Genomic DNA, 24,974 nt, shown 5'->3' with positions numbered 1-24,974 from the left:
AGGGACAGCTAAATATAGTCCTGACAGTTGGTGTGGTGTTTTGTTCGTCTCTTTCTGGATTTCATACCTGGGATGACAAAGGCACCCAACTAAGATTCATTAAACCCAGTAAGCATTATCCCTGCCTGCTGAATCTTTTGCAGTAAATGATATTGCCTGAAAAGAAACCTGGGCAGTATCGTCTGAAGACTCAACCAAAAAGGGAGATAGAGAGAGAGAGAGAGAGAGAGAGAGAGAGAGAGAGAGAGAGAGAGATAGGGTACAGATATTTTCCCCTATATATTATAACTGAAGAGTGGAACAATGGAAGAGAAAGGCAGATAGAAAAGGTAAATGGCTGACACTGAAGAATGGGGTTTGTATTCCTAGTCTGTAACTTAAGATATTGGAAAACCTGACTCTGTACCAAGGGCCTATCTTGGGAAAACTGAGAAACAAGAAAATGTGTTGAGTGGAGACTAGTTGATAAAATTAAGGATCTAAAAGTTAAAATGAAAGGCAGAGAAAAAGATTTTTAAATGACAACCATAAAAAACACAGGTCATGACCCAGAAGGAATAAAGATCCCTAATAAACCCATAGGGGGGAAAAAGAACAAAATCATCTCACAATAACAAAAGAAATGTAAGAACTTTTAACTAAAAATTTTTAAATAATTTTTTTAAAAAACACCTCAAGAATGACCTCATAGGTATCACTGATTTGGAGGTATATAACTCCAACAGACCTTTCGGGAGAGGAATTAAACAACTTTACATCAAGAAGGCTTTTGAAGGTCTATAAACCAGGAGGTGATGAAAGCACCAGACTCCAGAGAGTCCTTAGATTGGGACAGATAAAAGGAGCGTGAGAAGATATAACACATTAAGATAAATGTAAACTACCAACGACCTGAACTATTAGGATAAATATTGTATTCCTAATGCAGATTAGAATGCTGACAGAAAACTAGTGTAGGAGGAAAGAAGTAGTACTTCAATTCTCTGGAAGTTCATATCATCAGTACAAGTTCCTGTGTCCAATATTTGCACACCTAATCTTCTGTCTCTAATATCTAAGAAAGCAACAAGTGATGTTTTACTCTGCATCCCATGAAAGGCTAGTAAAATGGGCTCTTTATGGAAGAAAATTGCTCCTCTATTTGAAAAGCTTGCCTTCAACTACGTTATATTTAAGTAGGGGTATATCTGAGAGCTAAGGGAGAGAAGAGATACCCCACTAAGTAACCAAGTCAACCCCAGAAATAGTGGAATAATTCAATGCTATATTACCGTCTGCCTAACCTCAAAATGGAGATCAGGATAATGCTTTTCCATTTTAAAACTCCATTAAAGACTGCCTTTAATAAAGTTGGGGAGGCAAGGTGACTCTTAACTGAAAATTTATGACGTGTCCTGAAATTATTAAACAACTTGTGTTGAATACTCATCACGTTAGTCATCAGGCTATGCATTTACCATGCATTTATTTCCTTTTGTCCCCATAACAACACTTCAGTACAGGTATGACTCTCATTTTATTGACAAGAAAACTGATACATAAATTAAATCACTTTTCTAATGTAACACAGCTAGTAAGCGATTGGGCCAGACTTTGGACCAATCTGCTCAGTTTCCACACCCTAGGTTCTTAACCTAAATTTTAATACCTTCCCTCAATTAAAAAAAAAAAAAATTCACCCTGACCATGTAATTACAGATGTATCATTTGACAGCAAATTCCTGGAATAATTCAGAACTAGTTTCAGTTATTATCTTCATCTGGACAGATGACTGGACACTTGTTAGAAATAACTTTGAAATCTACAATTTTAAACAGTAAAACAAATTATCATATTCAACATAGGACAAAAGAAATAAAGTCTCCAAAGCTGAAATATTCTATCATCTATAAATAAACTTCCAAAATATTTCCATCTTTGTATAAGCTTAAAAAACATTTTTTGGCTGGGTGTGGTAGCTCATGCCTGTAATCCTGACACTTTGGGAGGCCTAGGTGGGCTGATTACAAGGTCAGGAGTTCGAGACCAGCCTGGCTAACATGGTGAAACCCATCTCTACTAAAAATACAAAAATTAGCCAGGCATGGTGGAGAACGCCTGTAATCCCAGCTACTTGGGAGGCTGAGGCAGGAGAATTGTTTGAATCCAGGAGGCAGAGGTTGCAGTGAGCCGAGATGGCGCCATTGCATTCCAGCTGGGCTGACAGAGCAGGACTCCGTCTGGGGGGGTGGGGACATTTTTTAAACAAAGTGTTCAAAACAAACATACCATGACAAAAATTTGCTACCAATATATGATCTCAGGATACTCTTTAAAGAGAGTTCAATTATTCTAACCAACATCGAGCTTTTAAAATAACCAGATTGGCCAGGCACAGTGGCTCATGCCTGTAATCCTGCACTTTGGGAGGCCACAGTGGGAGGATCACTTGAGTCCAGGAGTTTGAGACCAGCCTGGGCAACATGGCAAGACCCCCATCTCTATTTAAATATAAATTTTATATGAACAAAAAGATAACCAGATAAATGAGATCTGAGGCTGAGATCTATTTCCCAGCAGTGTAATATTAGCCTATCCACATTTTCAGGTAAATCTATTTTACATTCTTAGTAAAATTTTAACTACTCTTTGATAAAGTCATTTCATCCAATGAATGGCAAGTGGTCTGGAAACTGCATTAACTCTTTTAGACCATGAAGATACTTTTAGACACACAGACAACTCACTAATGAGGGTAATGGCAATGCATAAAGATCAGAAATATGTACCAACTATGTATCATTCAAAGTGAGAGGTAGAATAATTTCAAGATAATGACTGGCAAATGAGTGAAGACAAGTCTAGAGGTCCTCCAAGTACAGCAGTCAAGTATCATTCAATCTGGGAAGACCCTGGAATACCTCCCTAGGGCACTGATTACAGAGCTGCCATTCTACATGCTATACTTTAACGAGGGACTGACACAACAAGCTACATTAACATTCCATTAAAGTGATTTTAATAATTTATTTATTACCAAGGTAAGGCTGGAGAATTTTTATAATTGCCATTTACTGGCTGTGTAACTTTGAACAAAAGTCTCTGAACTTACCTGATTTACAGTACATCTATAAAATAGGAATAATAACTGTCCCGAAGGGCTATGGTGAGGACTAAATGAGACAACCCAAAAAAAGAAGTTATTTTGAGTATTTCTATTATATCTTATTTTCAAGAACTTATCAGCTCTTGTACCTAATACGGCATTTTGGGGGGAAATTCTATTAAATAACTCGATTTTCTCTCAATCTTTTATTAATTTCCATCCTTCTAGTATGCAATATATATCACCTAGAATTTCCACCTTCAAAAGTACAGTGTTCATTGATTTAATCAGCATTCAGTTTTACTTAACCATTCGAAATTAACTATAACAATATATATTTCTTAATGATGTACATGAGGGTGGCATTTATTATTGTTACTGTCATTATTATTTATTGCTACAAGTTATGTTTCCCATAAAATGTTTTTAAAAAGAAAAAAATATTGCTGGGTGCACTGGCTCACGCCTGTAGTCCCAGCACTTTGGCAGGCCAATACAGGCAGATCGCTTGAGTCTCGGAGTTCAAGACCAGCCTGGGCAATGTAGCAAAACCCTGTCTCCACTAAAAATACAAAAAATTAGCTGGGTGTCATGGCACACGCCTGTAGTCCCAGCTACTTGGGGGGGCTGCACTCCAAACTGGGTAACAGAGTGAGACCTTGTCTCAAAAAAAAAAAAAATATATATATATATATACACACACACACACACACACACACACACACATACATATATACACACACGTATATATGTATAAAGACCAAGATAATCAGGATAGATGAAATTTTTAAAAATCATCTTGTCAACTATAACCCAACACTTAAGCTTCTCTTTATTTCAACTATACTCCTACAAAATACTATTATAAGTCAATCTTATTTACTACATTTTTAATATTCCCCACTTAGGTAAGGTATTTGAAATTTCAATTGTTAGAATTGTTTCCTTACATGTATCCAACCTCGTATTTTTAAATTTATGTTTGATGGCTACAAATTAACTATGGCTTGAGAAACTTTCAAGAAAAAAGAAGTCATAAATTTAATCTCCAGTCAATATTTCCTCTGTACATTTAATAAGCTCTAAAAGTGATTCAAAAAAATCATCACTTACAGGCCAAAACTTTTAAGCAACCATTAATTTCCAACATTTATGATGAAAAAAAATCTGTAGAATTTCTAGTATCAGAAGCTGAAGTATCAAGTAGGTAATATCAGTTAAGTCATGTATAAGCACATGCTATAAACAACCATAAACTGTCCAACTAAAAAATGTAAACAGTTAAATGGGATCTTGAATGAGATTTTGGTAGCAGCTGTATCATTAGCATTTGCCATTCTGCCAGTTGTTTAGCGACTATTCGAAATAGCAAGAATTTATCTGCTCAAACTAACGTCACTTAAATTTCATCTCCTTCATTCCTGCAATTGTGTTCCATGTTTCAAGTTCTCAAAGACCCATGATTCTTTCTGATGAGGAAAAATCAAATTTATATGCCTTTTGTAATTAAATTACATTGAAAGCATCTCCAATTTTTGCAAGTAAGCTTCACTTGTTTTCATGCTATATCCTAATATCATACCACCAAAGAAACTTCTGTTTGTTTTTTTTACAGAACTGTCCTATGGGTTAAAAAGTCAAATTCAGGGCAACACAGGCACTTTGGCTAGACTTACCTCTCTCAATGAATACTACTGTGTCATGCTTTCCAACAACACAATATTCTTGCATTCTCTAATGTATTACTGGCAGTAATACTGGCAGACTATTTAAGATCATTTATGGTTAAAATGAGAATGATCTTTTAGAAGATACATAATTTTGACAGAAAACCACAGGGCTTGGGACTCCAGTGAGCAGAAGCCTACATCAAATTGACACTAAGAACAAAAGCAGGATGAAGGGACTCAACACCACAGACACTCAAGCAGATTATGGTCAAGCTATAAGCAAAAGAATTTACACACAGCAAAATTAAGTATATACACATGGCTTGTGTTAAGCAAAAACGCAAACGGAACACTCATTTAACTAGGGATGAATAAATACACTTAGAAAAAACACACTAGTGAAAGAAGGAATTGGCATTAATCAAGGCTAGTCACCTGTTTAAAGCATGTATTTAGCATGATCAACTGGAAGTAACACAAATATGACACAAATATGACAACTTGCAGAGAACAGGTAAGCTATCAATTTTCCCATTTTGAGTCTGAAAATGCAAGAACAGAACTTACTTTCATCATTAGCTCTGCCCTCAAGTAATTAATTAAAAATGTGAATTTGTCTTGAAGTGCATAAAAAAAATAAGATGGATTGAGGGAAAGATGGACAGATCTATGATAAAGCAAGTACAGTAAAATGTTAACGTAAAAACCTTGGAGGTGGGCATGTGGGTATCTAATGTAAAGTTCTTTCAACCCAGCTGTAGGTGAAAATGTTTACAATATGTTGTGTGAAAATTGTGGAGTTTGCCTTTTGTGATCAAACTCTCCTACAATAGAAACAATGCTACATTCCAAAACCACACTTAAAATGTAGTAGACATTCACATCATAGGAACTAATTTATGAACCTAATACTTCCTACAGCTGTATCTTACCAAAAAGGGAGGGGTAGTAAGGAGAACCATGGAAAGACTAACCCTTTGAAAAAATAACCAATGAGTGTGATAACTAATCAGAGAGTACTTTATATTGGCTTCTTGAGGATCTAGTTTTGTTTGTAACTGGATTCAAAATCTGAGTAAATCACAGCACTAGATTAGTTTGGTTTCAAACAAATGGCAAAAAATATAAAAGGCTAACAGAAGGTTAATTTTTACCCACATTAAATAGCTACCACTAAACTGTTTAGATAGAACGTACTGTATATGGGGAAACTGCCATATGAACTTTAACCCTTTTAAATTTTAGCTTCATTTTAACATGTGACTCAAGTACAGGTAAAAGCATTTTCTTCTAAATGAACAAATCAATATGCGTAATATGTATGATACCAACAGGAATCTTAAACCATAAATCTATCACAAATTAAGATTTTAGCAGCTACCATCTTAGCCTTCCTTAACTTACTGAAGAACCCGATACCTCCAAAGATAGATGTTGTTAAAGAATAAGAAAGCCAGTGGTAATATAAAATTTCATCTGATAATCATATCTTCAAATAATTGCCCAGATATTTTAAAGTGAAGTGTTTGCACTGTCTGCCACATCAAAATCAACTTTTAACTAGTTTCACTACCATTAGATAGCTGAAATAATCTGAGATCTCCCCCATTCTTTTTAAAAACTTGATTCCTTTCAATTACAATCTGGGTATATATTCATGAAATACAGGACAGGAAAAATTCAAAAGCAACCCCTAAGTCTGAAGAAACACTTAATGGGAGGAGGGGACAAGCATACATACCATAGCAGTTAATTTTGTTTACTGCTCAACAACATAAATTAAGCATTGAAAAAGAGACTTATCTCTTCTATTTCTATCCCATGTATGCTCATTTCACCTGAGAGGAATAATTTGTATTTCTGACAAAACAGAACTTTATCTGTTGTTTAAAAAAAAGTCAAATGTTCTGTGAAAGATGTATTACTATGAGCCTTCCCTTTCCAAAGCTTAAAAATGCCTTACAATACTCACCTGAAACCTTTTTTCCAGAAACATGTTCACTTAAGCAATGCTTTGAAATCATTGCTATTGATCATTTACCTAATTTTAGTTTATACGTATTATTGTAACTTTCTAGACCTAATTTCTATTTCGTTTTATCTTTGAAGCATAACCTGGCTTATGCAAGAACAAAGTATACTATTTCTATAAGCTCTTCAGCTTATCAACAGGCATTTAATAATCATGCTCTACTACGGTAAACAGGCCCTAAAATGGGCAAAATAAATTTTTAGCAGCCATATTTTAACCTGTTGCTGTTTTTCCTATCATTACATTAAATGCATAAAGCAGGACTAAATTTCCTGAGCTTTTAACAAATACAACTTGAAGACAGTTTTACAGAAAGCATCCTGAAAACCCAAACACTGTTCTCTTTATACTATTAAAAGACCAAAGTTTAATTTGCAACATTTTCCCCTTCACTCAATACAAAATAGCAATAACATACATTTCTAGCTCAGTTTTGAAATATCCCTATTACTCCTACCTCTTCTGTAGTGCTTTACAGTTTACAGAACACTACCAAATTATCTTAAAAAAGCAAAGTTTCACTTTTAAAATTAAGCCCATTAGCTCTAAGGTTTGGGGGGAAAATGGCTTATCTGCTCTAAGATTTGATAAACATTCAAAATATATTATGTAGCTTGACTAGAAGTTTGAGGAGAGAAACCCCATAGCCTTAGATGACTAAGGAATACAGTAAAAGTCAGAACACCATATATAAGCATTTAAATGTATTATAGAATACATGAAATATTAGAGAACGTCTCCTCCAATCATAACCTTATCAATCCTTCCATTAAGTTGTAGCAACTAGAGCTGGCAAAAATCAAAGCATCGAAATAATTTTTTAAGGGATAGGGTATTCCTTTGTCACCCAGGCTGAAGTGCAACAGCACAATCATAGCTCCCTGTAATCTCGAACTCCTGGGTTCAAGCAATCCTCCAGCCTCAGCCTCCCGAGCACACGTCACCAAACCCAGCTAGTTATTTTTTGATGAGACAGGGTTGCTCAGGCTAGGTTTGAACTCCTGGCCTCAAGTGATCCTCCCGCCTCAGCCTTCCAAGTGCTGGGATTACAGGTGTGATTATTGTGCACCCAGCTAAAATAATTATTTTGGATTGCTTTAGGGGTTTCGTTTTCTATCTGATAATCAAAATATCAAACTCTTACTAATCAATTGCAAAGAGATATCACCACTGGGCATGTGCTAAATATGTGAATAGGCAGTGTTCTTCTAAGGGCAACTTGAGTGCTTAAACTGTAAAATTCCACTGACTTTAAAGCTCACTCTTCTTCACAAGTAGTCCATTAAAGTACAAGTAAAACTCACATACATAGACTGTTGAATAAAGAGCATCTGAAAAGAATTACTAGCAAGTTATATGGTTTTATTGACTGAACCACACCTAAATGTACCTTTGCACAGGTAACTAACTTAAATTAGCAAAGATGATCATAACCATATTGGCTTAAGCTATTTCTTACAAAGAAATCTAACTCATTACTCTCAAAGGAGTTCCTATGATTAAGAATCACTGCACATAACAAGAAGTGTTATAAGTTGGCATGTGCTGAGCATGTGAACACTGCTGAAACAGAAATAATATGTTGAAAACCACTGATTAAATTTTGAACTAAAGTAGTGGTTGGGGTAGGATGCCATCCCATCTGAGGCACTATGACTGCAGCACTACTAGCATTTAGTGGATAAGACTATATACTCGACATATATTACAGTTCCAAAGATAAGTACTGTCTGCACCATAAGACTTTCAAGTGTCCAAGTGAGCCAGGTGTGGTAGCACACACCTGTAATCCCAGCACTCTGAGAGGCTGAGGTGTGAGGACTGCTTGAGCTCAGGAGTTCCAAGACCAGCCTGGGCAACACAGTGAGACCTCGTCTCTACTAAAAATTAAAAAGAAAATTAGCTGGGCATGGCATGCCTATGGCTTGAGATACTAAGGAGGGCTAAGGTGAGAGGATCGCTTGAGCCCAGGAGATTGAGGCTACAGTGAGCTATGATCGTGTCACTGCGCTCCAGCCTGGGCAAAAGAATGAGGTCTCAAAAAAAAAAAAAAAAAAAGAAAAAAGAAAGTCCAAAAGTCCAAATGGTTAGTCATGTAGGCAAAAACCTATTTATAATGAATGAAACCCAGAATCTAATTCTGTTTTATATATAACTCACCAAGTACATTTTGCAGGGTTTAATATACAGAGATTTTTTTCAGGAATGTAACTACAATGTAAATTAAGAGATTATACTTTATTAACCCTGTTCTTTTCTGACAATGCTAATAATCCCAATTGTGTTATCTGAGTCACCAATGTGACAAATCTGTAGCCATCAACATTTGTCAAAACTCAAAATGGGCTGGGCATGGTAGCTCACGCTTATAATCCCAGCACTTTGGGAGGCCTGGGCAGGCAGATCACTTGAGGTCAGGAGTTCAAGACCACCCTGGCAACATGGTGAAACCCTGTCTCTACTAAAAATACACACATTAAAAAAACACCCAAAAAAACCATCCGGGTGTGGTGGCAAGCACTTGTAGTCCCAGCCACTCAGGCTGAGGCAGGAGAATCGCTTGAACCCAGGAGACAGAGGTTGCAGTGAGCCGAGATGGCACCACCGCACTCCAGCCTGGGTGACAGAGTGAGATTGTCTCAAAAAAAAAAAAAAAAAAAAAAAATCTCAAAATGATTCCATGTAAAGGTACAAGCCTCTGACACGTCCTTTGTGTATTTTGGTATAATTATACTTAACTATTTACATACTGAAATGCATATAATCAATTCTGCTATAATGCTTTTCTGATCATGTGAATTTAACAGGATTAGTGTATTACTGAACAATTTGAGCATGATGCAAATTTCCCATTTGCTTATAGTGATTCTTGTCCCAACACTGAGTGAATGCAGAAAATTGTACCCAACTGAACTGAGCCATGTAGGAATTCACAAAATACACATACACACACTTCAGGTGGTCAATGAACCACATACATTCACATATATATTACTAATTTTCCACTCCATCTTATAACTTTTTTCCTTCTACTACTTCACAGTAATTCACAAACTGCAACTCCATCCAATGCTCACTGCCTCAAGCAAACTTTTTCAAGGCAAAATGCCATAATTATTATAGTATTTAACTTTTACAAAACAGTACTCTTGTTTTAAGATCCTATCTTTTAAAAAATGTATCATGACTTCTTTCTCTTGGGAGTTTTGCTTTTCATGGGTCTCATAATTTTTAGTTAAAAGCTGGACATGTTGTGTAGGAGAGTAGAGATTGAGGTAATTTTTATGACTAGAAATGAGCACGCCTGCTCTTTGTGAAGCCTTTGGTGAAGGGTTTGTGTTAATCCGGTTAGGAGTTGGACTTAGTTTATGATCTGTTATTGCCATAGTTATCCTCAGTGTATTACAGGCTTCACGTATCTGCAGAACAGTTTGTGTCTCTGGTGGGCAATGGTTACTAGAGCAATGCCTGTTTGATTCTTTGTGTTGTGCCTCTTTGCATAATCTTGTTTCTTTCCTAGTAGTATTTTGTGGTTGCTAGTTATTGAAAGCTCCTTAGCTTGGTGGCAGGGGGTGGGGTTGGGGGATACAGTCTGATGTGATGTTCTGATTAAGGTTCAGGCTAAGTCAAACACTGTGTTCCTGAATCTCAGGAGGGTAGCATTCTTGGTTCTGCTGACCACCCCCAGCCCCAGTTTTGGGCTCAGGGCCCCTCTTCCAGGCATAAGATTCTCTCCCACTTCTTGTCTACACCCTGAATGTTCACCAATGGGGCCAAGAGAGATGCCCTTCTCCTCACAGATGAAAGCTTTTTTTTCACAGAAGAGGCAGAGATGGGAAGAATCACAGCAGTTTCTTGACCCTCTTAAAAAGTTCTGTTGCTGTTCCCCTCCCTCTCAAACTGCACAACAGACACACCCAGGGTTCTTTCCAATCTTTTCTAGTAGACCCAGGGAGGTTTGTGGATAAGTTTGCAAGATTATGCATTCAAGCCTTCATCATGCTTTTTGTCCAGTTGTGTCTGAAGGCAAATAGAAATTGACATCTACTCTCTGTAAGCACTGTCTCTCAAATTTTCAGCCAGTGGTTTTGCTCTGTGGACTCAGCTCTTTAACAGATTTCAATAAAGTCATGAATTTGTAGTGTAGGTCTTTTTTTGTTGCAGAAGTGAGAGCAAAGCTTTTTTTTTTTTTGTCTCAGGGCCAAAGCCAGAGGTGGTTACACTACTTACAAACTAAAGGTAGCAAAGAAGGTGTTACTAATTATTTTGTATAAAAAGGGAGATTTTATTGGGTCTAATAAAGTTGAGAAACACTGACTCAAGGAACTCTTTCAAAATATTAATAACTCCCCTTTACTACCAAACATTACAGTGAACATTTAGGCCAAAACCTATTTGTAGCAACCAAATTTGTGCTGCAGTTTATCTGCACAGTCTTGTTTCAATTTACTAATTCAATGTACCTCAATCAGAAGCAGGGGAAAGGTATGTGTAGCAGAAACCTCAAATTCACCTGTGTAAATAGAACTGGTCGAGGAATGAGGCCAAATTAGTTAAAACACATCTTTTCAATTTCAACCCTAATTTAGTAACTATTGAGAACCAGACTCCACTATCAACCTTTTAACAACTTTAATAAAGCCAGTATTGTTACAGTCCACCTGGGCAAGGCAATCATCTTCTATTTATTTGTGGATAAAGTTAAATTACACCAAATAATTCATTCATTTATTAATACTATTTTATCTTTTAGCTTAAGTATTTTGTTTACAACTAAGCTTGTTAACAATATATGACATTAATATATTTTAGGCTATTTATTACTACCACTTTAGAAAAAGAGGATATTCATTGCCTCTTAGTGGAATACAAACGCTGAATTTTCCATGAACTGAACTCTAAGGTTCTTTACATTCTTATTTCTTAATAATCCTCTGACTCCTCTTTTCCTCCCTTAATATGTTCTACTTCCTGTTTTCAAACAAACTGAGTATAATGTAATAATTTCTACATAAGGACGTGTGTTGCCTGAATGCATTGTGATATTAATAGCACAAGCCAAATTTGAGATATAGTAGCTTAAAAAGCGTTTCACATCACACAAAATGTGAACAAGGTTTTACGTTATATAATAAGTCAATACAGCATTTTCCAAAAAACAAAGAATTGTGTTCAGGATACCGAATTTCTGACAAGTGGTTTCTATAAATTTTTTTAAGGCAAATTCTGTTTCACACTCCCATAAACTCAGAGTACTGGTAATATATTACAAAACCTGACCACTGTGAGTAATTTTCCCCGCAGGCAGTACTTTCAAACCTAGAAACATATCAAGTCCATAAACTAAGAAAATATAGTAAGAATTACTGGGGGCAGGTCCTGAACTTCTACTTTTTCCCTGAGACACTATATTACAAAAGGCTCAACATAACTGTACACTATAAAGCCCTTCATAGAGGACGCAACAGCATCCCTTTTGAGGGAAACCAGAATCAAGTAAAAGGGAAAAGCAGAGAGAAAACGAGAAATAATTACTTTGGTGGACCACCGCCACATGAGGGTGAAATCTTTACTTTTTTCCCCCCCTAAGCAACGGACACAGGAAACCATCTCAAGACAAAAGTGGTTAACGGAACACTCTACAAACGGAGAAAATGTAAGGGAAGGCACTCTTAAGCATAGTTAAGTATCAAATAAGCGATGCACAGCCACTTCACTGAGCCTCTAAGTCCTACTTCACCCACTCCAAAGGCCACATTCAAAGGTAAAATCACAGCAGCGGAGGAAAGGCCAAGTGAATAAGCTACCTTGCAGGAAGGAAAAGGCTTGGGGGAGAAAATGATTTTGGAAAAAGTACTGGAGGAGAGACGACGCGGATGCTCATTTCCTAACAAAACGAAACAAAGCAAAGAAAGTCAGTCTGCAGGAATTGTGCGGAAGGAGGGTCGCCGACCCAAGGAAACAAGAGCTGCCGGCATCCAGCAGGAAGGGTGCTCAGCCTAGGAGACTGGAAGGGAATCCCGAGGGCGGGGCCCACAAGGGAATGAAGAGCGTGTGGGGTAAAGATCTGTTAAGGCGAGTGGAGGAGCGTACTAGGTAAAAAACAAGAAAACCAGGCAAAAAGAGGGGTGGGGCTGGACAGGGCAGCGCCCTAAGCTAATGTCACTCAAAGCCGGGGGAGGGGGGGGTCCAACGGAAAGAACCAGACCAGCAGCCTGGGGGAAGGGTAAGCTGTTAGCAGCTGCAGGCTGCGGCAGCCAAGACCACCCAGTTTTCCCTGCCCTGAGCCTCACAAAGTCCCCACGGCGTGGGGAGGGAGTAAGGCAGAGCCCCCGAGTCCAGTGTCCGGAGTTGGCTTTACCTTCGCGGGAGGCTGGAGAGGCTCCAGCTCTAGCTCCTCCCGCCGCCGGCTCAGCTTCCAGAGTGGGATGAGGCGCCCTCCGGCCTCCTCACCCTCACCACTTCCCCTTTCCCCCGCCGGGGCCCTGTAGCTCCGCTGCCGCGGGTTCCTGGTGCCGCCGCGGCGCTGCCTCCCCGCCCCCTCCGCCTCCTCCCTCTGCCTCTCAGAGTTTCACTCTGGAGGCCGCCATCTTCGCTCAGGCTTTGAGCGACCGCGCTCTAATACGCCTGCGTCTCCGCCGCCCAGGCTGTCACGAGACCCAGTCAGCTGATTTCAACCCTTCCGCCTTCGGTCCCGCCCTCCCCGTCCCAATCGTTCTTTCCCTAAAATTTTGCGTTCCGCTGGCCAGCCCCCTAGCAGTTACACATGCGCAGAGTAACGACGCCGACCGTGGGATCTGGATTCCACGCAGCGCGTGAGGGGGCCGGCGCCTCGGTGGGTGCTGAAAAGGACACGCCCCTGGGTGCGCGCGCGTGCCCATAACCACGCCCCCCGGCGTGCGCCTTGGGGCCGCGACCGGCAGTTTGTGTCCTGCGGAGAGTACGGTCGCAAACCAGTACTTAAGCTTTAAGCCCGAGGAAATCGTGTGTTAAATCACCTCTTTTTAGCTCTTGCCGTCAAGTGCCATGGAGCATCCGCGAGGCAGTCTGAAGCCTCAGTCTGTCTTCTGGTTTGGCTGGATTGGGAGCCAGCAGGTTCATTTACTGTTGAGACCCCCGGACCTACAGCAGAGCCGGGTTTAAAGTTCTGAATGCTCTGAAAGGTCTTGGAGACGAAATTTTCAAAGACGCCTAAGGCACTTGCAGGTGGGAATGCTGGAAAGATAGTTCTGGTAGCCCCATTTGTTGTGTCCGGATCAAGTGTTTAGAAGTTTACTTTAAAGCTACTTAATCTTCAACTCTCCGAAATAGGAATCATCCTCGTTTTGCAGATAAATTGAGACCCAGCCTCAGAGTAGTGGATTTGATGTTTGCACCCAAGTAATTTGAACCCAGAACCTGTGCCCTCTAAATAACCATCTTCCTGAACCTCCCCTGAAGGGGATCAGGGTAGTGAAAAGAGGAGATATTGGGACTAAAGGATTCACCTAGAAATTATGTGTTATCTATGGGCAATGGTTTAAATAAGAAAGGTCTATGTCCACTCCCAGATCTGAGCCGTAAAGACCACAGTTCAAAAATTAGTGATTAAAAAAAAAATAGTTATTCTGCTGCAGACTTTAAAGTAGAGGCAGTGTAGGGTGACCTGCATGGATACATCATTGCATAAGTGTTAAAGGTCTCTGATAAGGAGTTTAATACTCATTCTTCGTGGCAGTCCTGAAATTGTGATTTCTTGGCTTCCACTTCAGCAGTTGGCTCATTTTATAGATAGCGATTGCAGGATGAAAAAATGTGGGAAAATGGTTTTTACAGAATTTACCTCTTGACTCTATTAACCCTTTGCGCTACCTTAGGGTGGAAAAAGACTATTTGTATTTTTCCTTAGACTTTTCTGTAATGCAGCAGTAAGATAAGGTGCATGTAAGGGAAGGTACCAGGAATAGCTGGGTGTGGGAAGACAGAACCCGAAATAGAGTAGGAAGGGAGGAGAAGGAAAAAGAAGCAGGAGGGCTATGTTAAGGGGCCTTATTGGCTTATTCCATGGAAACAGACACGCATTTATGTGGTTACAAAGCCTTGCAATAATCCCAGAAGTAAATGTGGGGTATATTATTTTGATTTTATAGAAGCAGCAGACCCAGAGAATCCGGGAGACTTGATAAAGGTGACCTAACTCCTAAAGGTTGAGCCAAGATTAAGATACAGGGCCTGCCTGTAACATCAAGGCCAGTGAACTATTAAACCTCCACACTGCCTTTCCAATATTTGAGACCAATAAAATCAGTTCTCACTGTTGAGGGGAGCCTTAGGCATCATGAACTGTCCCCATCCTCTGTAGTGGAAAATTGTCTGCCTCACAAGACATCTTTTTCCATTGCATTTTTATAAGCCACTTTGCTTGTATTCAGCCAACTTGCGCTCTCTTCTATGAGTAGTTGTCTTTGTTTCTTGCTCTTTTCCTCTTGTATGTGACATTCATTTAGGGATTTACCAGTACAGCTCATCACCTTTTCCCACTCCGTCTCCCATGCATATCCTTCTAACTACCCCTGCTACAGATACCCATTTTAAGAAACCATATTCAAAGTACTTTGAGCCATTGTTCACAAGATGTAGTTTCAAGCCTTTTCACAACTACTGGTTGCTTTTAATTGGATCCGTACAATTGGATCCTTCTTAAAATGCCACAACAAAATACAAGAGTCAGAGAGAGTAGGACTTGTCTTTTCTTTCCCTATTAGGTTACATCAGCTTGATCCTTTCCCCACCCAACTCTTTTTCAAAAGAGTGACAAATGCACACTTCTTTTCTGGATTTATCTTTTATTCAAAATTGAAGTTTGCACTAGCCTTTCTGACACTTTCATAGTGCAGATGTATCAAATTTACAATCATGTGATATACACTTACAATATTCCACAGCTTCTTAAAAAAATACATTTCACAGCCTTTTAGACAACCAATAGCCTTTATCAGTCTCCAAAGTTAGCATACAAGGCTGGCGTGATCTAAGACTTTAGAGCGCCCACAAGAAAGTCAAACACTTGCTTATCTAATTCCTATTGCTGCTAAATTGACCTTCCGAATTATATCAATGCTTAGATCCAAAATAAATCCTTAAGAACTCATACCACTCAACAACGCTTGAACTATGTTTTCGGTACAGTAGCCACTAGCCCCATGTGGCTACTGAACACAGAATAAAAATTAAAATTATTATGAAAAAATGTAAAATGTTGCATTAGCAATTTTTATATTGATTACATGTGTTAAAGAAAAAATATTTAGGCCAGGCACAGTGGCTCACGCCTGTAATCCCAGCACTTTGGGAGGCCGAGAGAGGTGGATCACCTGAGGTCAGGAGTTCAGCCTGGCCAACATGGTGAAACCCCGTCTCTACTAAATATACAAAAATTAGGCGGGCCTGGTGGTGCACACCTGTAGTCCCAGCTACTCGGGATGCTGAGGCAGGAGAATCACTTGAACCTGGGAGGCGGAGGTTGCAGTGAGTGGAGATCATGCCACTGCACTTCAGCCTGGGCAACAAGAGTGAAACTCCAGCTCAAAAAAAAAAAAAAAGTATTATTTAATGATACTTGTTAAAGCGTGGTAATAGGCTGAGCATGATGGCTCGCACCTGTAATCCCAAGGCTTTGGGAGGCCAAGTCAGCAGGATCACCTGAGACCAGGAGTTTGAGACCAGCCTATGCAATGTAGTGGTACCTCATTGCTACAAAAAAAATAAATAAATAAAATAAAAGAATTATCTGGGCATGGGGGCATGCCCCTGTAGTGCTAGTTACTCAGGAGGCTGAGGTGGGAGGATCTCTTGAGCCCAGGAGTTTGAGGTTACAGTGAGCTATAATTGTGCCACTGCACTCCTGCCTGGGCAACAGAGCAAGATCCTGTACCCCCTGCTCCCCACAAAAAAGATTTTATTCAGTTTATGACCATCACAATAGGTAGAGGAGCCACTGCAACAGGGGCTTGCAGTAAGGGAGACTGGGCTCAAGTCAGAAAACAACATGGGCAAGTATGCGTTTGTCTCCAAGGAACAGTGTGTGGAGGTCAGTGGATGGAAAATTACTTAGAGAAAACATCGGGGGTGAGTGGGGATCCTGGCTAAACCTATGTAACAGAATTCTTGCTAAAGACAGGCCAGAGTGATGAAAGATGGGGGAAGATGAAAGATGAGGAGTCTGATCACATATCAAGGGAATTTGTCAAGGGAATTTTGGCTAAACTGACTTAGCTGGGTTCTTTTGCAGACTAGACTTCTCAAGAAAGCACATGGAGGGGCCTAAGGAAAGGTTCAGAAGCCTGATTAAAATTTGCCTGAGCAAAGACTCTTCGTCACATGTGGAAATGATAATATTATGGCTGTATATTCAGTTAAATAAAATGTTATTAAAATTAATTTCACTTGTTTCTTTTAAGAAATGTAGCTACTAGTAAACTTAAATATATGGCTCCCATTATATTTCTCTTGGACAGTACTCCTATTAGAAAATCTTGTGCAAGCAAACAGTGTCAGAAAATACCTAAGTTGAGTTGGTGAGCTTGAAGCCTCCACAGAATCTTCTACTGGACTTCATTTTAATTTGTTATGTGATTGGTTGGTTGTCCTTAGTGGTTTTTCTCAAGATTTATCTGGCCACACGTATTTGGTTTTCTGTGTTTCTCTATACTTTTCCGTAATTGTATAGACTTGAAATTATTTACAACATATGACAAATGATGACATGAGAATTTCTTGACATATATACATATGTATCTGCATATGTATATATGTTCCATAATTTTTTTTTTTTTTTTGTAAATGATAGCCTGGCTTCACCAGCTCACTTAATCCTACCTCAGGCACTCTAGTTTTATTATTAATGGGAATGAAAATATCTTTTTAAATAGTATAATTGTGTTCATATATAAAGGATTTTGAATTTATAATATTTTATTAACAAACACATGCTTTCATTTACTTACAGGAAATTATCTAGATTTGATTATATTTTCAAAGATGGATAAGGAGGGAAAAGAAAATACTTATTCTGTGGTCTAACAATTTTAAACTATTATTGAAATTTTAACTGGTTAAGAAAAGGCCTGTGTTCTTTTTCCTTATTAAATTTAACCACAGCTGCTCTTTTACGATGTATACACTGCTGAGGGTTTTCTAATTCAGGTGTTCTTACAATTAATTCAAATACTTCTTGTATTATCAGATTTGAGAAAACTCAAGAGCCTTATGTGGTTTTTTCCATAAAGGGTTTTGAAGTGAACAAGATTTCCAGTCTGCTATGAAATTATTATATTCAGACATTTTTAGTCATCAGCACTTGAAGGAAATATGATGTAGTTTTAAAAACTCACAGGCAAGTTCGTTATCCTCTTTGTCTTAGTTCCCTCTTCTGTAAACTTCGGATATTGATACCTACCTTGAGAGACATTTTCAGGAGTTAAATAACTTATGTAGAGCACTTCATTACTAACCACATACTATAGTTAATATCAGGGTCTCCAGCTTGTTTATGTAATCCTTGTCCTTGAGTTTTTAAATGAAACAGGTTTGCTGTAGTTCTTATCAGAGGACTAACCAGATGCAGATAATACAGATAATAACTTATGTAAAGCAGTTCATTACTGAGCACACACTATAGATAATATCAGGGTCTTCAGCTTGTTTATGTAATCCTTGTCCTTGAGTTTTTAAATGAAACAAGTTTGCTGTAGTTCTTATCATCAGAGGACTAACCAGATGTTAATAATACAGAATGTCAGATAAGCAGATCAGCCTGGCCAACATGGTGAAACCTCATCTTTACTAAATATACAAAAATTAGGCGGGCCTGGTGGTGCACGCCTGTAGTCCCCAGCTACTCGAAATGCTGAGGCAGGAGAATAACTTGAACCTGGGAGGCGGAGGTCGCAGTGAGCCGAGATTGTGCCACTGCACTCCAGCCTGGGCAACAAGAGTGAAACTCCATCTCAAAAAAAAAAAAAAAGTGTTGATTACACTTTTTTTTTCTTTTAAGTAAGATAGATAAGCAGACATTCTGTATTATTAGCAGAACGGGGAAGGTTCAAGTGTTCGTTCTTGACAGCCATATTTGAATACTCCTATCATGAAAAATCATTAAATGGTTCATTTTGTTTATTATAGAGAACACAAGAGTTGACTTGATCAATTCATATGTGAATGTTAACAATGCAAAAAAGACTTGGATGCATGGAATTTCGACAGTCACAATATATTTGAAAAATGGTGATCCAAAACTTGACCATGAAGAAGTTCTTAGAATGACAATGACTCATTCACGCCTAAATCAAGGTGAGTTAATTAGGTGCAACAAAAACTTTTTCTTCCCACTAATTTTGTTAAAGCTCATTGCAACCACATAGAAAGAAAGGATATCTATTCATTAATCTTGGATAATAACTTACTCAAATTATGCTCATCTGAGACATAAAATTTCATTACCCAAATTATTGCTGACTTTGAGCATATAAAGATTATATGACTTATTTCCATGTAAAAGTTAATTTTGTAAATGAAAAGATTATTTTTTTTCTTCTTGTTAGCAACAGTAAATGAGGTGGCAGCCACCTACTTAGCATAAAGGAAAATAAAACATAAAAGAAATAGTATTTCAAGTTCAACTAATTAGCTTGTAAAGTTATTGGTTCTCAAATCTATATGTGAATTCTGAGAAAAAAAGAGTAAATCAGTGCAAACCAAAATAAAAGGCACATACTAACAAAGCCAATTTGAAAAAAAATCTCACTAATATAAAAGAAATGCACATATTCTAGTCACTGTATATGTTAAAGTTACTTTGGGTCTATTCCTAATCTGCCTGTCAGACAAACTTTGAGAGCTGAAGGATTATAACTCATACTACTATAGAGACACATGCACACATACGTTTATTGCAGCACTATTTATAATAGCAAAGACCTGGAACCAACCCAAATGCCCATCAATGATAGACTGGATAAAGAAAATGTGGCACATATATACCATGGAATACTATGCAGCCATAAAAAGGAATGAGTTCATGTCCTTTGCAGGGACGTGGATGAAGCTGGAAACCATCATCCTCAGAAAACTAACACAGGAACAGAAAACAAAATATCACGTGTTCTCATAAGTGTGAGTTGAAAAATGAGAACACATAGACACAGGGAGGGGAACATCACCCACCGGGGCCTATTAGGGGGTTGGGGAAAAGGGCAGGGAGAGCATTAGGACAAATACCTAATGCATGCGGAGCTTAAAACCTAGATGACGGGTTGATAGGTGCAGCAAACCACCATGGCACATGTATACCTATGCAAGAAAGCTACACATTCAGCACATGTATCCCAGAACTTAAACTAAAATTTTGTTTTAAAAAAGGCTTTTTTAAAAAAAGTCTATAACCGTCAGCGCATGTATCCCAGAACTTAAAGTAAAATTTTTTTAAAAAGTATGGTTTGAACGTGTTAAGTATTAGAAACCCTGTATATTTCCAGAGTAAATACTATTGCCTACCCAATATCATTTTCCTCTTCTTCCTTACAAGTTGAAGGTGGCAATGTGCCACCTACAAGTACTACATCGTCAACCTCCTCTCAAATGGGCTGACCATATCAGAGATGACAAAAGTCTGGCCGATGAAATATAAGCGGATTCTGTTGGTGTGGGCTACCAGATTCAGCTAGTAGGTTTCCTTTTTTCCCCACCCTTTTATGTTTTTTTTTGTGCCCAGAGCATAGTTGTGATGGCTAGAGCTGCTTGTCTCTGGGCATCTGCCTCATTTCTGAATTCATTACTCAATGATGTTATATTTGCTAAGGGCTGGGGTATTGAGTGTCACTGTGTCATTCATGCAAATAAAAAGAAATTAATAGAGTATTACTATTTCAGCAAAATATAGTAAGAGGCTACCAATAAAAATAGCCACATTAATGAGCTTTACAGAACAAAGTGTGATTTTGTTTGATATTCCTTTGAATCTCCTCACCAGAGTACAGCACATACTGGAATCTCTAAATGCTACCTAAATAATAAATGTTTAAAGTAGAACAAAAAGAAAATAATGTACTATACTAGAAAGAAAGAGGTTTAGTTACAGCAAGTAAGGTATTACTTTTTTTCTTGTTTATAACTGTCTTCTGACAATGTATTTACTTACTAGGGAACATATTTTTTTCTCTCTTTGCTCTACCTTACAAATGGTCAAATCCCAGTTCTACTTTATTAGCCACTTAACTTTTGAGCCTCAATTTCTTTATCAATGAGATGAAGGTAATAATACATGTCAACAACAGTTGTTTTGATATTGTATAAGAATGAAGAGATGCTATGCTATCTAATATTGATGAACCAATATTATTTAATATTATAAATATATATAATAGAAAAATAAAACTCATAAACTCTAAAAAATGGGATAAGGGAGAGAGAGACAGTCTAAATATACCAATTATTTATCTAATAATAGGGAGTGAATTAATACTTCCCTAGATTGTAAAAACCAAGAATGAAGGGCAGAAGGAAAATAACATTTATGGATCGTTTAGTAAGCACCACTGATTCTCCATAAGTGTTAACTTTCTCCCTTCCTTATATACCCTTTGTTTTTTTCCTCTGTAATTCTAGAAGCAGATAATGCAATATTTGGAGCAGCACTGTATTAAGTAAGCATTTAGGGCACCAGCAAAGCAAGGACCATCAAGATGAAATAAACTTGAAAAGGATTTGCTAATTAATGTTTTTATTAAAAGCATCAAAATAATAATCATGGTGGAGAAATTAGAACTTTGTGTTTCCTTCACTAATTTCATGAGTATAGAATTGAGGACCTCTAGCCAGCTCTGAATTGGAGAGATTAAAAAAAAATCTGTGAAAATATGGAACGGGAGGCTTTATATAACTATGATGAAAACAGGAATTGAAGATAGGCCTGAGAGATCAAAGGAGAGTTATAAGAGAGGGCTTTCTTTACTGGACATTGAAAGTTTACCACGCACCCTGCTCTGTTAGAACAGTCTGTTGTTACCTGTTGCTAACCCCATCTGTACAGTTGGAGATGCTCCCCAAAGTTCAGAGAGCTAATGGGATTTGTCCAAAGCCTCATAGTCAAGTAAGTGCCAGAGTTAGAATTTGAACCCAAATCCGCTTGGTTCCATGGCCCAGCATTATCTAAGAGCAATCACTGACTGCTGTTTTTATTTATAAGTCAAATGATACTCTGTGAGTAAATGGAATAAACTGACTGAGATCTTCTTTTGGTCCTTCCTCTGGGAATTTTAAGATTTTATGTCGTGACTAGAACATAAACTGTGTCATGGTTATTATTACTATCAGTGGGTGGAGGAAAAGATATGTACATATGGAGGTCACAGATAGTCTTAGGGGGAATTACAAAGGTCATAAATAGTGAGAATTTCCACTAGAGAAAAAATGTATATGTTAATAGTTATTTAGAAATGTTGTAGTTATATTTTTCCTGAGATTCATTATCATTTCCACTCTCAGGATTTTCCAACATGTAGTCTTATTTATAGGCTTAGTTATATCAGCTTCCCCTTTATGATCTGAAAGCAGAGTCTTTCAAAAATTATATGAGTAGATTGGATTAAGGAACTATTTAAAAATATACCAGATCATTAAATGTAATTACTTTCTTATCCTTTTTTTTCTGCATAATCGGAGAAGGTGTATACTTTCTTTAATATGGATTTCTTTAATCTATATGGCAGTGTGTAAATATTGATTACTGGAAAACCATGTGTTAGTTCATTTGGGCTGTTGTAACAAAATACCATAAACTTGCAACTTACAAGCAACAGAATTTGCTGGGCGATTGGGTGAGGTGGCTTACGCCTATAGTCCAACACTTTGGGAGGCGAGGCAGGTAGATCACTTGAGTCAAGGAGTTTGAGACCAGCCTGGGCAACATAGTGAGACCCTGTCTCTACCAAAAAAAAAATCTGGGCATGGGAAAAAAAAAACAATCTGTGGTTCCAGCTACTCAGGAAGCTGAGATAGGAGGATCACTTGAGTCTGGGATATTGACACTGCAGTGGGCTGTGACTGTGCCACTGCACTCCAGTCTGAGTGACAGAGTGAGACCCTGTCTCAATAATAATAATAATAATAATAATAATAAAGCCCAGAATGTATTTCTTCCACTTCTGGAGGCTGGGAAGTCCAAGGTGCTAGCAGATTTGGTGTTTGGTGTGAACTCTCTTTCTGGTTGGTAGGTGGTGTGTGGCAGCGTCCTCACATCATGGAGTGGGTAAGGGATCTCTCTCAAGCCTCTTTTACAAAGGCATTAATCTTCCCAAAGGCCCTACCTCCCAATACCATCACCTTGCAGGGTAGGATTTCAACCTACAAATTTTTGGGGGTTGCAAACACTCAGACTATAGCAATATGTAACTATTAGAAAACTATGTTTGCCATAAGATATTTCTGTGTTTATATATGTTAAACATATAATTTAAGATTATTTTCAAATATGAAAATGAAATAGCATTTATTTTCGAATTTAAATATCTGTCAGCAACCAAATTGATTCTAAAACATAAACAAACCCAGGTTTAGCAAAAATGTCCTTGACACACAGTGAGAAACTCAAATAGACAATGGTTTCACGGTGCCTTAGCTCTAAAACAAGTGAAAGTGGAAAATTCTTTTTATTGAACACTTTCCAAGAAAATACACTATTTCTTATTAAGGTTTTCTATACTATTTCATATAACCAAGGAAAAGATATCCTAGTTAATCCAAATTTCTGGTTAATTTGGGGCCAATTTTTAAAGAAATGTCATATGTCATATATCATCCTATCTCATATATATCATTTATTGAACAGCTACTTTGTGCTGGGCACTCTACTAAGGACTTTAATGCGTCACCTCATTTTATTTTCATAACACACAGGAAGACACTGTTATTATCCCCATTTTACGGAGACTTTAAAGAGGTTGTTGAGTTTTCCACACCTCATATCACTAGAAAGCAGTAGTGCTTTTCAAACCAGGTCTTTTGGATTTCAAAGTCCATGCTGCAAATCACTACATTTCATTTAGTACATACACTCTAGTGGCCATGACTTCCTCTTTCCTTAGTCATTCAGGAGTCACTTCTGGTTATCATTCTACTAAACACTTATATTAGAGATTCTCAAATGAAGGAAAGACAGTGCAGCTCTTTCACACTTTGTTCATAGAGCATTTTCTCAGAATAGCATGGCTTACAACTTGTGTTTCATTCTTATAATTTTATAATACTATATTTTTATTAAAATCTGTCCTACAGATAAACTGTCTCCTCGAAAATATCATGTCTATGAATACAAAATTTTAAATAACAGAAAATATGACTTGCCCACATCTGCAGTCTTCCTCAGTTCTAGCCCATCTGTAGGCTAAATTAGGAGTAAAAGAAATGGAAAGAAAATAGTCTCTTTCTAGTGAAAGCAAATAAATGACAAAGGGGAAGTAAAACTGCAAAATAATCTAAAATCAACTGAAATTAAACTGTGTAGCATTGAAGTTGGTAGATTAAAGAGGGGATTTTCATATAATTTTTTTTTTTTTAAGTAAAACGGTTGTATCTTGGTGTTTAATTTATTACATAACCAGTTGACATGAACACAACTCTACATGACAGCAGGTAGATTAAGAAATCAGGTCCTGGAAGCCATTTGCTCTTTCCTTTGTTTCCCTTAGCTTTACCCCTTAACTCACGTGCTTCCTCTTCCATTTTTTAAAAGATGTTTTAGGAAAAGGAAAAACCTAGCTCAACAATGGGAACACTCTCTCAATGTCTTAAGAAGGGAGCAGGTGGATTTATTACTACCGGGGCTGTTAGCAGTGATGATGATCTATACAAAATATGGGCAGGGATTTCTAGTTTTATCTCCAAAATGTTTAATATACCTGTTTTATTTTCCCCTTCAGCTTTAATTTTTTTTTTTTTTTTTTTTTTTGCATCACTTTTATCATCCTACCCAACTTTACTCAAGGGAACTTTTGTATAGAAAATGACCAAAGGCATTCAGCCATCAACAGGTAAAGAGGCTTTCTACATAGTCAGGCCATCTCTCAGCCAACATTTATTAAAACAACAACCCAATTAATGTCGTTCTTAAGAGTCTGCTGACTTCAGTGGCATTTCGATTACACAATGTTA

At 37.8% G+C, this 24,974-nt stretch overlaps 1 protein-coding gene and 1 long non-coding RNA gene across 2 annotated transcripts in view; one reads left to right on the top strand and one right to left on the bottom strand.

Moving 5' to 3' along the window:
* The window catches only part of DNAJC13 (DnaJ heat shock protein family (Hsp40) member C13), a 120,705-nt gene extending 107,323 nt beyond the window's left edge, over positions 1 to 13,382 (bottom strand). The window contains exon 1 of the mRNA XM_017868346.1: positions 13,150 to 13,382. The gene's annotated coding sequence lies outside the window, so the exon portion shown is untranslated. The remainder of the gene's footprint in view (positions 1 to 13,149) is intronic.
* Positions 13,383 to 13,625: 243 nt separating this feature from the next.
* Positions 13,626 to 24,974, top strand: part of LOC108527249 (uncharacterized) — a 42,694-nt gene continuing 31,345 nt past the window's right edge. Inside the window, exons 1-2 of the long non-coding RNA XR_001884760.1 lie at positions 13,626 to 13,994; positions 18,951 to 19,118. This is a non-coding gene — a long non-coding RNA (uncharacterized LOC108527249). The remainder of the gene's footprint in view (positions 13,995 to 18,950; positions 19,119 to 24,974) is intronic.

The sequence above is a fragment of the Rhinopithecus bieti genome, unplaced genomic scaffold (genome assembly GCF_001698545.2).
Source record: "Rhinopithecus bieti isolate Rb0 unplaced genomic scaffold, ASM169854v2 scaffold_2453, whole genome shotgun sequence".
Classification (NCBI taxonomy): domain Eukaryota; kingdom Metazoa; phylum Chordata; class Mammalia; order Primates; family Cercopithecidae; genus Rhinopithecus; species Rhinopithecus bieti.
This window is presented reverse-complemented; position numbering and strand designations above follow the sequence as displayed.